The sequence below is a fragment of the Sparus aurata genome, chromosome 8, assembly GCF_900880675.1.
Source record: "Sparus aurata chromosome 8, fSpaAur1.1, whole genome shotgun sequence".
In the NCBI taxonomy this organism is placed as follows: domain Eukaryota; kingdom Metazoa; phylum Chordata; class Actinopteri; order Spariformes; family Sparidae; genus Sparus; species Sparus aurata.
In genome coordinates this window covers 7,227,189-7,240,915 of record NC_044194.1, presented here as the reverse complement: position 1 = coordinate 7,240,915, position 13,727 = coordinate 7,227,189, and the positions used below count along the sequence as shown (strand labels likewise).

The 13,727-nt window shown below is 43.8% G+C and overlaps 1 protein-coding gene across 2 annotated transcripts in view; it reads right to left on the bottom strand.

Moving 5' to 3' along the window:
* znf469 (zinc finger protein 469) overlaps positions 1-13,727 on the bottom strand; it is a 66,291-nt gene that overhangs the window by 43,665 nt on the left and 8,899 nt on the right. The gene's annotated exons all lie outside the window — the stretch shown is intronic.

The following is a 13,727-nucleotide window of genomic DNA, read 5'->3' as shown; positions in this document are numbered from 1 at the left end:
AGAGACAAGAGAGATGGCATGGAGCATATGGTTTGAATCCATGAGATGTTATTTGTTTGTTTTGAGAGTTTACATCGACCACACCGCCTTAGAGTTGTTTCAGGTCGACAGCTTTTGCCAGCGGAGCACTTAGAAACGCAACGAGGACGGATACAGTTTGCATGTGTGGGAGGTGTGGAGAGGAGGGGGGGGGGGGTGTTAAATGAGTATAAAGTAAAAACAAAGAAGGAGAAGCAGAAGGAGGAGAACTCAAGTTGGACCAAAGTTAAGAGTGTGAGCAGAGATTCACTTGGGGGGGGGGGGAGGGGGGGCGGGTAGAGAGACAGAGTCAGGCTGGCAGATGGAAAAGAAAACACAGACACACTCAGAGAGAGGCGGGTGATCAATCTGACAGTTTTTAAGGGAGAAAAGTAAAAAGTGAAGAGGCATATTTAACCAGAGGGTGTTGGAACTTCTAATTAAGACTTACTGTAAGAAAAGATCACATCAAAAGACTGTCGCACAAGAAGTATGTGCAGGGGGTGGGGACGACGTCTCCTACTGTGTTTGTGTCTATAAACCTGTCTCCAAGTCACCAGCTCTTTGCAAACTTCCTCCATCGTCACCACCTAAAATAAGGATGACAGTTTTTGTCCATCTCTCCTCTCCTTCTCATCCCCTCGGCTGTCTCTTCTCATGCCAAAGTGAACTCTCTCCCCATCAGACAGGGGGGGGGGGGGGGGGGTAATAGGCCTGAAAAGCGCTAGCTGTTTACTGTCTGTAATTATGAGGGGCTGGGTACGCTCAGCCCAGGCGAGCTCTGCACCCTGCCCCCAGTGCCACCACACACAAACCCAGCGCTGCCAAGTCTGCCAGTTAAAAAACTGGGCCATGACACAGACGGAGAGGTGCAGAGTTAAAGGAGAGGAAGAGTAGAAAAGTTTGAAGTTTAAGATAGGAAATATGACTGGGGGAAGGGGAATTTACTCAACTTGAGAAAATAAAACAAGACAAGGGCACCATAGTCCGAACAGCTGCCAGTTGTGGGTTCACTCAGGTCAAACTGCACTGTAGATCCTTCTCATGCAATAGCAACAATTAAAGTAGTAATTTTCAGAGAGTTTGAGAGAAATAATTTGCTGGTATATGATGTAGGTCAAGCTCCAGTTCACAGGAGGACAGTTGAGCCTCGATCCTGCTGAGAAATTAGAAAGAGACACCACCACAGCTCATCCCTGCACCCACCAGCGCCGCCGCTACTGCATATGGTGCCCCGTCTGAAACGCTTTCACAGGAAAAGGCAGCGCTGACTTTAAATAACGTTACAAAAGATCCTGTGGTACCGTTTTTATTGCTTAACACAACTAAGCAGTACGTGCTGTATTCCAAAGCAAAACTAGAGCATTATAGGAAAAACTTCAGTGCTATTCAAAAGATCACACAAAAGAACTACAGGACCAGAAAAGTCTTCACGGTGTAATAAAAAAAAGGGAGCAAATTTTTTGGCAGCTCATGATGAGGTAAGCAGGGATTATACAGATCTCTGGCGATCTCCCGCTCTAGCATTAACACCTACACAGACCCTCTCTGTGGCATAATAGTGTCAAATTTAAACGGTCCACAAAACAGTACTTAAGGTTATGGCTGCCTTCATTGCAGGTTGTGAAAGCCCCAGCCTTGGGGGTTGGGGTTTTGAGAGTGTTGGAGTGGGTTTGGTCGAGGTATGACAGGGGAAAGGAAAGACAAACTCATTTCAGTGCACTTCATTGCTAAGAAACACTAATCCCTCCAAAAACCAGAGACATGGACAGCCCTTCTGTGGTGTTTTACATCTTTAAACCGGGGCTTTAGTGACAGAGAAAAGACTAATCCAACATCTGAAAGCTGTTGTTTGTTTACTGGCTACTATGTAATCAGGTATTGTAATCACCCAAACAATAGTAAATAGATCAAAAATAGCACAAAGTGGCCGCATAATAAAGGAAAATTAGACAGTAATGACAGGCTGTCAGTCACACTTTGATGCAAAGAGATATGATTGTGCTTCAAGCTCTAAAACTGGGATTTAGGAATGAAGTGGGATTTGCAGAGGGATACAATATTCTCTCCAGCCACTAGGGGCTGAGTTCAACTGTAATGTACAGTACATACACAGCATTTACAGAAAGAAATGAGGGAAGGTTTGACACTAAGTTTTTCCATTTCTCTTTCCATGTTTCTGCTTTAGGGAGGATGAACCACTGTGTTTCTTGATTTCCCAAATGACGTCTTTTTAGGGAGGTTCGTAAGTCATTTTAGTCATCTGTATTTTATCCATTTAATTAAGTGCAACACACACACACACACACACACACAGGCATTGTGCAGAAACTCATTAGGAAGATTCAAAATAGCAAATACCAACATTTCTGTGGAAGTCTGGTACTGTAAACTGAATTCAATCCAAGGATCCAAACAAACACAGGCAGCATGTGTTATGAGGATGCCACATGCTGCCTTCTGCAAAAATCTGCTCATGTCAAACAACAGATCACAACGAGAAGTCATCAGGCTTGAAAAAGTGAGCTGTAACATGCCAGAAAGCTCCAAATGTCTTCCTGATTGCATACGAAAGAATCTATTAAACAACATCCAATATTCTGCTCATTTTCAGGTGCAAGCTTTTATTTTGGATGCCTACAAGCTGATGTTAAAAGAAATACTGTCTGTCACTGCAGCACCACTATGTCTGTCAGTGTCTGTCTCTTTAAAGCCTTCCAAAAAGCCCAGTCTGCTCTGATTGGTCAGCTCTCACAGGCCTGAGCAGGCACTGCCCACCATGCTTCAGTATCAGCTCTGTCTGTGTTTTTGCAACCACAGCTGAATCTTTGAAAACTCAGCACAGGCAGCACTTCACAGAAAAATGCTGTGGCGGAAACAAAGCTTTATGAAATCCTAGTCGAATCAATGCAGCATTAGCAGTAGGCTATACCTGCGACATATAAGAACAACGTAAAAATAAACAGAGGCTGGCATTCATACAACACCTAGTACCAATATTAATATCCTCAAAATACTACATCAATAAATAAAATAATATAAGCGACTAGCCTAACTAACACAAGGAGATGACAACAAACTTTATATATTCAGAGGCTTCTGTTTCAGAGGTAAACTTACCTTATAATCAAACAAGTATAAACATCACTTTCCACAATATGGGACCTTTATATATCAAAGTAAGAGGATTTTTGGGTGAATATCTAAACACCGCTGGGTTAAAAACACCCTTCGTACAGAGCAGGCAGGAAGAAGAACTACACCATCATCTTACAGCAACTAGAGGATACAGAAAAAGTCAGTATGGCTGCCTCTGTGATTAGATTTCACAAGTGACAGGAGTCTGAGTGTTAGGCATCACACAGATTTGGCAAAACATCCATGGTTGGTTGTGCCAGAAGGGGAGGAAAGAATGAAACATCTTAACGCCAATAACTGCAAGTATAGTTTGTGGTAAGATCACATAGGCATGTAAGTGAATTAAACAAGAGAAATGGACCAAGAAAGATACAACAGGATATAAGGTTTGTTCTCAGAGACAACATGTCTTTAGATGGCAGCTGGAATCATATAAGACTTCAGGATTCAATCATAGGTTGCTGTGAAATTAAATTTTTCGCTAACAACCTGAATTGAAAACAGAGTCGGGGCGGATGGAGAAGAGAGGGGACTTTCTGTGTTGTTAACACAGAAAACCTTTGTGAGATGTATCAAAGTGGAGTTTAGGAATCGACTCCTCAACGTTTTTCCAGGATGAATATGGAGATTGTTTGGATCCGGCCCTGGAGCCTGTGCATCAGGACACCAATGGCTTTTATTGTACTAGTCTAAAAATGTATTTTTGTTCATGCAGAGCACTAAGAGAAACATGGTTTTACACTTTACCCTCAAACTCATATCCTCACTCTGCCAAGCGTCTAAGGTGTCTAAATGTTCTCTCTCTCTCTCTGTGGAAGAAAAAGTCACATAAAACACCAAATGCTAAACATATAAAGTGTTTTAATGACCTTAGAGTATTCTAACCTCCCCTCAGGGACTAACACCTGGGTCAGAATTCTAATTAAACTGGGTCTTTTTGGAAGCAGCATGCAGGTAGACATTCACTGACCTACTGTTATTACTAAATATAATTCTAAGCTAAACATAGAGATGGGACACATTTCTAGCATTTACCCTCTAACAACAGATACACAAAAGCTTCTCTTTTCCTCTTTAAACTACTGGAAGACAACATCGTGGCACCAATTCAGAGATAAGAGGGTTTTTATCAATGTAGTCATGGCGAGATGGTCGTGGAGTCAAGTGTTGTGGTCTGGCTGAATGCCACATTGTGTGCCACTACAGTTGGTGCTCTCACACGGCCACACACAGTCATTAGTGTGTGGTAACCAGGAGCGCTTCTCAAACAAGACTGGACAATGAAGTGTTTTAGCTGCTGAAGAAAAGATCAAGCCTCGGGTCAGAGTTTTACGCAATAATTACTGAGGCTCGTCATGCACAGCTTCATGGTATTAGAGCCCGTTAAGTACAGTAAGTTACTGTTTTTCTTCCATGATGTAACCTAAGTTTCTTCCATTCACAATGTACATTGCCGGGATCATTCCAGGACATGTTGCAGACACACCCAGTGCCCCAATGAAAGGACTCCCCAACACCACCAATAATCCTGTAACTCTCAATTAAGGGCATTGAGGGTGACTACATGTTGTGACTGATTTCCATGACTGCCACACACCTGATGTGTCCAACAGATACAATAATATTAACTCTTTACAGCAGGAAAATGCCATAATTTACAAATTATACCTATGAGTGTGTTGTGTCTTTGTGCACTGAGACAAGAAAGGGCTCCAGAAAACTGAGACTGTGGGTTTGATCTCAGACACAGGTGATGGTGGCTAACCAAAATGTCTCCATTCCCTCCCTCTGTCTGTGCAACTTTTGGGCTCTGGTGCTGCCGGGCTGAGTGGCCAGCCTCAGCTCTGGGAATTTCACACCTACGATGGCTATGACCAGCAGCGCAAAGCCCATCACACCCTGGTGTGCCATTTCTGACCCAGAGAGCCCAGCTTCCACGAACACATGCTCTCCCCCAGGGCAAACACGGGGCACCCCGGCCAGTGTAGACTTAGCAGCTCGGCGATGTGTACTCGCCTCACCATGTGGACCAGGAGTGATGATGTTCCCAGGGAGACAAGGTCTGGGGGTTTGGGTTGGGAGTAGGGAGGGTGGGACTCAGGGGGGAGGTTAAAGGTGAAAGATGAAGAGTTGAAGAAAGAGTTGAAGGAGAAAGGCCTGTTCTGTTGTGTTTATAGAGCAGCAGCAAAAGACTTTTTTTTCTATCCTAAAAATGTTTCTTGAAAAATGTTCTCAATGCAAATCTGACTTATCAGCCTGCTCTGCTGTAGCTGACAAATTCAACTGATATCAGAAACACTGAATTTTATTGCGATAATAATTTGGACCATTGCAATGTTTTCGCTCTGCAAGGTCAGAACTGTTGCCGATCAATTACGTCCCAGTGAGATCATGATTATAATTAATAGAGCTGCAAAGTTTAATTGCAGGTCTGGGATGGAAGGGTAAACTTTGGTCTCCTGCGTGAAAGTTGGATGTACCCCACGCCCATCCACCACACATCAGGCCTTTTTAACTAAGGAAGTAGCTCATCAACTACTTCTTAAAATATGCGAATCCTCCACCATAGATGTGAATCATAAGGATGCTGCTTCAGCACTGCTCTCACACGGACACCTTTCCCGTTGCTGATGAAGAAAATAATCATGTTGAGAAAAAAAAAGTAAATCATGAAACACAAGAAACTGAAGTTCTCTACACAATTATCTTTCACAAAGATTATCTTGCTTGAACCTGAATCTTGGGGCAACATAAAAGACACATGAACTTTTTAAACTAGGACATAAAAAAAGAAAAAACAAGCCATTTGCTAATCATGTTCACACAGTGAAAACAAGGTAATCGCTATGCTGCGCCTTGCCAGACTGGTGTCTCAGGCTAAACTGTGGCTAATTGAAGGGTAACCGGCTCAAAATGTCATTTACGTCTGGAGCACGGCGATAAAGCGATAGAGTTAAACACATATCGATGTTTCCTCTTTGGGTTGCATCTTCCGGTGCTTTTATTTTGTCTGATTAAAAGCGTCTGGGTTGAAATAGAGGAGGCTGGATAGAGCTGCCATTGAACTGTAGCGGAGCCACAGCAAACCAAACACTCAGCCCTCATCTGCACAAATAGGGCCTTTCAATCTTTCCCCTCACTTTTGTCCCATCAATACTTCACTCTTCGTGGAGACCAAAAGCCACCACCGACTACCAACCTTCCCTCTGCCCCCTCCAAACACACAGAGAGGTGAATGGTGTCTACTGTACCGAGCGCCACTCCCCTCTCTGTGGGGTAGAACACATTTTGACAGGCCTGTATTTATGGCCGGGCTGCAGTCGTGTTGGAATGAATCATGAAAAGGACCAAAATCATCTCGCTGGATGTTCATTTATATTGAGAGCTGGTCAGCTGTGTGGGTTTGTGTGTGTGTGGCCCATGTGGAGAGAATGGGGCTTGTGTAAGTGGATCAGTGAATGTGTGGTGGCGAGGATTAAGATAAGCCCTCTAATGAGCAATGAGTGTGTTGGTTATTCTGTGTTTATTATCCGTCTGTCTGCATGGATGAAAATGCGACATGCTTCCTCTGTTGAGACTGTGTTCCCGTCCTACATTACGAAGCCCGGCTGTTTGCTGAAATGTGACTGTGTAAGTAAGTACGACCATATAAACCACCATCATCAATACAATAACTTATCTAAAAAACAGTGGGCAAGATTGAGGGGGATTAAGGGGCAGAAACTAAATATTATGTGGGCAGGGATGGAACATAAGAATCATGTGTTTGTTATGTTAAATTTAAGCTTTTATATCGACAAAGGGGGAGGATCCTTCTCCAGGGAGCCTGCCAGAATGGACAGACCACACTGTGGGTGTAGAGAAGGGCTTTTTCTTAGCGGCCGCTGTGGGGGGAGGGTGAGACGAGGGATGTGCAGTTGGTTGCAATCTGCAACCTCACCACGAGATGCCTCTAAATCCTACACACTGGACATTTAACACAATGCCCACATGCCATTATGTGCATGCAACAAGTTGCTAGTAGTTATAATCGTTCATCCGTTTCATACTGGCCATAAAGCGATTCCCTTTCAAGTGCCACTCCGATGTGAGAGATGATGGGTCATATTTCCACAAAATTACAGGTTGAAGTTCAATCAAAGTTAATATGAGGCTTCAGTTTTCTGAGTCAAATCAAGTGGGTATCTCCCGAATTTACGATCTATTTATGGTCGAAATTTCCTTTTTTGTGCTTTCACAGACAATGTTTCCTCGTTGCTGAGCTGTGGTGGAGAGATGATGACACAAAGATGGAATTTTGGACTGATATTACTTCCACAAATCTACACTTGATTTAACTAACTCTGGGTTGTATTGGCTTCAGATGAACTTTATGTGCATTTGAGAAGAAAGCGGATCTTTATGACCAGCACGGGCAAGAGGAATGATTACAGTGACCGATCACTCTTCCAAACTGTTTTATATGTTCAACAAACATATGAGGCCTGTGAGTGTTGTTTTAAGACAAACTTAGAAAAATGTAAACCTATCCTTTAATTATAAGCAATGTAAGCTTTATGCAATGTTAAGCTTGGAGGAAGCCATACCTATAAAGCAAAAAAAAAAAAAAAAGGTCACACACTTAAAGCAAACGTTCGTGACTCATCTAATTTGAGGCCATTGGGTTTCTCTAGAATGTCCTGTGTTTATGAGCTGCTGCACTGACACCGCTTGATAAATCCTCGGCTTATCTGTTGGGGAGAGGTTGGCCACAACATAACCTTAAATGCACAAGAATTTCATACAAATGCACAAATACACACACGCACGCTGCCATGCATCATCCCTCAGAGTACACTGTCCCTGTGGGTGTGTGGGAACAATGGGAGCTGGGGTGAGCTAAGGCAGACTTCTCTGGTCCTTCTCCACATAAACCTTTAATATGAGGCCTCCTCAGCACCAGTCGGCCATCTAAAGGCACTGTACCCTGTAATTGACCTTAAAAATACTTTCCGTGGAGGTCGGCCGCCATGTCATTGGCCTTCGGCCCAAGAAGCGGCCGCATCTCCCCAGCCCAGAGGAGCCTGGGAAGGCCTCACAGGGTATACTTAGTGGCCCTGTCCTTTGAGCGGAGCAGGAGATGCAGATAATGCCAGTCTGTGTATAAAACCACTCCGCCGCCCACGAGTGGCCTTCTCACAGTCACATTTCCCTCTCCCATGGGGATGTGTTTCCTGAGGTCAGAGGTTGGCTGTATGCAAGGCAGGTATATGAACAAACGCGGGTGACAATGATGAGTATCCTCCTCTAATTGAAGGAAGGGTGTGCCAACTTTCCAGCTCTGCGAGGCAGGCCTGTTGTTGGATACAGACAATTTAAGTGCAACACACATCTGTGGTGTCACATTGCATCAATTAGCGCTGTAGCACACACAAGGCGATACAGGCTACGAAGAAGTAGCTGGGACTTTCCAATCCAGGGAGCAAACGCAATAAAATTGCTGGCTTTCTGAGGAGTTGATAGGCATTGACTGAAATATGGCGGTGATTTATCATGACAGGCTGCCATGTGTTCATTGCATCCCTGAAAAAAAGGATAAAAGACAAAAATATCTGATGCCACGTCTGACTACCGTCCCCTGAATTAATTCATAGATAAACCACCGATCATACTACACCCAACACCTCCCACAGTTTAGCTCACCTCAGATTGTTTTAAGCTGCCCTGGCATGTTGACCTATAATACTCACACTTTGTGAGAGTTGTTGTGGTTGAGGAAGTGCAGGTGGATGTATTGGGAGGTCCCATCCCAGAGTGTCACATAACTCGCTGTACTTTCACTATTCTCTCTGTCTGCATGGCCTGTTGCACTTCAAGGATGTTGAGCAGCGATGTCCTGATCTTGATCAACATCCAAACCAATCATAACGCCCCAACACACCACATCTGATCGTCGGCTTAGTGCAACTAATTCTACTTACGGTCCAACAACTGTCTAAAAACGTCTTTCTGCACTAACATGTCTCATACATCCGTCTCAGGGACATTTCTTTAGAGTATAATGCCTCTGCAGAGCTGCAGCTGGCAAAAACTGCAGCTGAACTTCAGTATTTTTTTAATCATGCCGTCTTATTCCTGTCCAAACCTTCCTGTCACAACAGATCAACACACACACTCCTGTCTCCATAGATATCATATAAAACATATGGCCATTATACAAAAATACATTATATGTAGAGCATGGCAAACCATCAAAGGGACGCTGTGATGCAGAGCTTTTCATAATTCAGAGTGATTCAACTGTCAAACATATAAATTACCAGCTGTCTACTTTAGGCTATGTACGCACTGTGCAGCTGTATTACATAGGAAAATACTCCTCTATCAGATCAGACTTTGTCCGGTCAGACAATCGTGATTAAGAGACTCAGACTGGAATTATCAGTGATGCAACTTGTTACACCTAATCCGTCTTAACCTAATTAGTTTAACAAAAACAAACACTAAAACCAAGATAATGAGCTAATGAGAATAATGATACTTACACAATCATTATTACTGACTTTGGTGACTGATTTATTGTTTTATTTCCTTCATCTTGTTGCCCATATTGGTTGGTGGTTGGTTATTGTGACTGAAGCCCGTTCCTGTGTTGTCATACCTACCGTAAAACATTCCTGCTGGTTCCTGTTAGAGACTCTCGGCAGTGGCATCTGCAGGGTAATTTACGATTCATTTCATGAAGGATCATCGCCGGAGATAAATCACAGATTTCTTCTGTCTTGTAAATTTTTTTTAAAGGTGAAAACTGGAGTAGATATTGGAATTAAAAAAAAAACACAGCACCTCCTCCTCATCCTCCCTTCTGCTCTTCCTCCTCCTCCTCCTTCTTTCTTGCGATTGGCCGACAAAATGACAAAAAAGCATCTGGTGTCAAACACCGTTACACATCTGAGGACACTGAATGATGCAACAGAGCCTTTCATCTGACACGAGTGTGTTGTGCTCTTCACCGATAAGTTATTCCAATAAAAACAGGGTCGCCCTCATCTCTGACAGGTGGAGTTATGAGCGATCGCAGCAACAAGTACTGCTCGACTCAGTGCCACTGGCCACTGAAGTTGCGTAATGGCCATATATCCACCTCTTGTCTCTCTGAGGCTGCCGTCGATCTCGCTGTATAGCGTAGTGAAATGTTTCTGTGTCAGCTCAGCTCAGTTATGGGTGAGAGAGAGAGCAGATGGACCAGTGTTTACTCGGAGCATGTGCAATCCTACCTTTAAATTCCTTCAGAGTAGCAGTCAGAGAGGTTGCAGTCACTTGTGTCTGCCTCTGCTACTTACCACTGGAAACCACAAGCCTTGGCAAGCTTTGGCCTCACCATAAGCCAGCACCACTCGTCTAACTTTAGATTTCATGGCCTCCAGCAACGAGCGCTTGGATATCACACGACAACAAGGCACCGGTGCGACCGTGTCCTTAAGTCATCCATAGAATTGTTCAAAATGCTCTCATAAAACCAAGAGGTTATCCTTCGTATTTAACGATAACACATCGGCTCTTATTATCGTCACATGTTTGCTTTCCTTCTGCCCCCTCCTTCTTTGCTTCTTCTAGTTTTATAACAATACACATGCACAGAGCCACAGCAATAGCAGGAAACAGGACAAAGAAAGAGAGAGAGGAAGAGTCTCAAAGCTTTCGCATTCTCCTCCAGAGACGCTGCCCCTGAGTATAAAATCCGAGTCCAACAATAACAAAGAGGCACTTTTGATCCGCAGTATAAAAGGACAGCTACAGCGCTCGGCAGACCAGGGGTTCATGTGCTCACCGTGGTCACGGTGACAGATCTGCCGACCACTCCTTGCCCATCTGGGCTGCCGGTGGCGCTCTGCCTGCTCTCTGAGGACAGCGAGTTCAGACCAGTAATTTAGTTCAGATGAGGTAAAGCAATATTTCCAGATTAATACGAGCCATATTCCTTCAGAACTGTCCTTTCTTTCTTCTCCTTCTCCTTCCTGCACTTTTTTTTTTTTTTTTTTTTTTTTACATCTTACATCTCCAAAAACGTCTGGCTGAGGATGAAAGGAAGACGAAGAAGAAGAGAGAAGGAGACACATAGAGGCAGGGAAGATGAACAAGTCTTATGCTTTGGAGGCAGACAGAAGAGATCGCCAGTAGCAGAATGACACGAGCGTTTCCGTCATTAAGTTTGTTTTGATCATTTCCTAAAACTCCTAATGATCCCATCTCACGAGCGCCTTATTCAATTAGTGAAACGAGTGGATAGATTTACACTCTCGTGCTCATCCAATTACGATTTTTATGTCACCAACTGATGCCTTTTAAGTTAAATAAACCCCACAGTAGCGCTTTGTTGCTACTAGGCAGGCGCTCTGGATCCTAAATACCTGGAACAGATTCAACCAGCTGTGCAGTGCATGTTTAAAGATGCCCCAAACAACCTTGAGCACTTTTCCTTTTCAACCACTTTCAAGATAACACCCCTGATCATAAAACATGTCTGGTTTTTTTTTTTAAAGAACTTTGTGTAAGCCGCATCATTTCATATCGGAATGAGATCGCTCCAGCTGTGATTAGTCCGGCTTGGCAACGGTTTCCGTAGGTGGGATTCAAGAAGTCGCAGCTGTCCCCATCCTGCAGCTGCTGACTGAACATGTGACTGGCTGCATAATCGACCCATAAATCTCCACAGCATTCAGAGAGAAGCATCTAGTTACAGTACTTTTGATACATGCGCTGATAACGGCAAACCAGATTTAATTTCGCAGGAAGAAGCTAAAACCAGGGATTAATTGGCAACGGAGCAGCTGGCTGGCTTTGTTGTTGGAGCAAAGCCAGCTGGAACCGACAGCAACCTCGCATGCCGGCGCTTTCATCAGCTGGCCATTTTGTTAATGTATCTAGAAAATTGGAGATTAATCAGCTGTCTCCCAGAACTTTTTGGAAGCATAGCTCCGATCCATAGACCCTGTGCAGCGTTCCCGATAGTCTTCAATTATATTCAGAGGGACGCTCCTTCATTTACTTCACATACAGATGGAGGCAAGCCGCCACATCGGCTGCGGCTCCCTGAGCCTCATAGCAGAAGCATGACGATGATGAAGGACCGATGATGGACGTACAGTGCTGCCACTCTCCAGGGCTGTGATTATTTTATGGTTTCCTTATCCTAAAGTAACCGTAGAGTGTCACAGCGTTCCTGCCTCGTAAGCAGGGACCTCTGGCCGGATTCCACTCTCCAACCGATTCCGCTGATTGCTGCTGTGCGAATAACGCAGCTAGAGTTTAACTCCAGCCTCTGCTCTCAGTGTTTCTGATGTTTTTCCTGGAATGTTCTTCCCCATCCATCTGCCACACTGCATGACTGTGATGTCATGACTGGGCTCTCTCATTGGCTGGGCTCCGTTCACCCGCAGTGCTTGAACGGTACAATTGAACAGTGGGTTTTAAAGGGAACGTGAAATTAGTGGTGACTCATCTCTGGCCGCTATGTTATTATATAATTTCTTCACCAGCGATGATTTCAATCGATTGAAAGTTCCATGAAATCAGACCGAAGAAGCCAAAAATATGTGTCTGTATCCGAAAAAGACGGAAAAGATGATATTGTTTTAATGACCGCATTTCTTTCACGTTCTATAGATCTTAGACCATTTTTAAGTTGGAGCACGGGTCCTCGTACGGAGACACGCTTTACACACGCAAGATGTTTCCCAGAAAAACATGCCTCTTTAAATCACAGCCATAAGCTGACAGCCGTCTGCCACTCACAGGCGATATTTCCGCAGCTCTGTAATTTGTAACACGAGGCATCATCGGAGACATGACAAGAAAATTTCACAGTTATTGACGAAGTGTAAAAACAATGTGGAAAACTACCGGCTTTACGGCACCACTTCACTGGTTTTTATGAAGGAGGGGGAGGAGAATTTTCTTTGGATGTTAAACTGTTAAACCTTCAGAGAGCAGCTGAAGTTCAGAGGTCACAGTCACATCAGAGGCCTGAGGATCACTATAGTTGTGCTGCCTCACCAGTCATATACAGCCGACCACTGACCTGCAGAGCGGAAGACGGCACCATTATCGAAAGCCTTGTTTTAGAGCTGCAACGATTGATCAACTCATTGGTTAGTTCAAGTCATTTACAAAGAAGAAAAACAAGGGTTACAATTCTATGATTCCGGCGTCTTAAATGTGAATATTTTCTAGTTTCTCTTCTCCTACTCGCTGATTTTGGACTTTGATTGCGATTTTTCTCCATTTTCTCACATTTCATAGATCCAGCTAGAGAAAATTAGATTAGATGAATCGACAATAAAAATAAAAGTCGCTGCCGCTACATAATTTATCTAAAAAAAAATACCGTCGCCAATAAAGATATGAAAACTGTGAGATGACTTATCCAGGAAAACATCTCAGAAATATGTATTTTACTGCTACTTCACCTGTGGCTGAAATACCAGCAGCCAGGCGTGGTTCGACTTCTATGGGCTGCGCAGACACTGAAGTGATTCATACACATGTTTTATAGAGTATGGCACGTTGCATCGGACAGTAGAGGGGCGAAG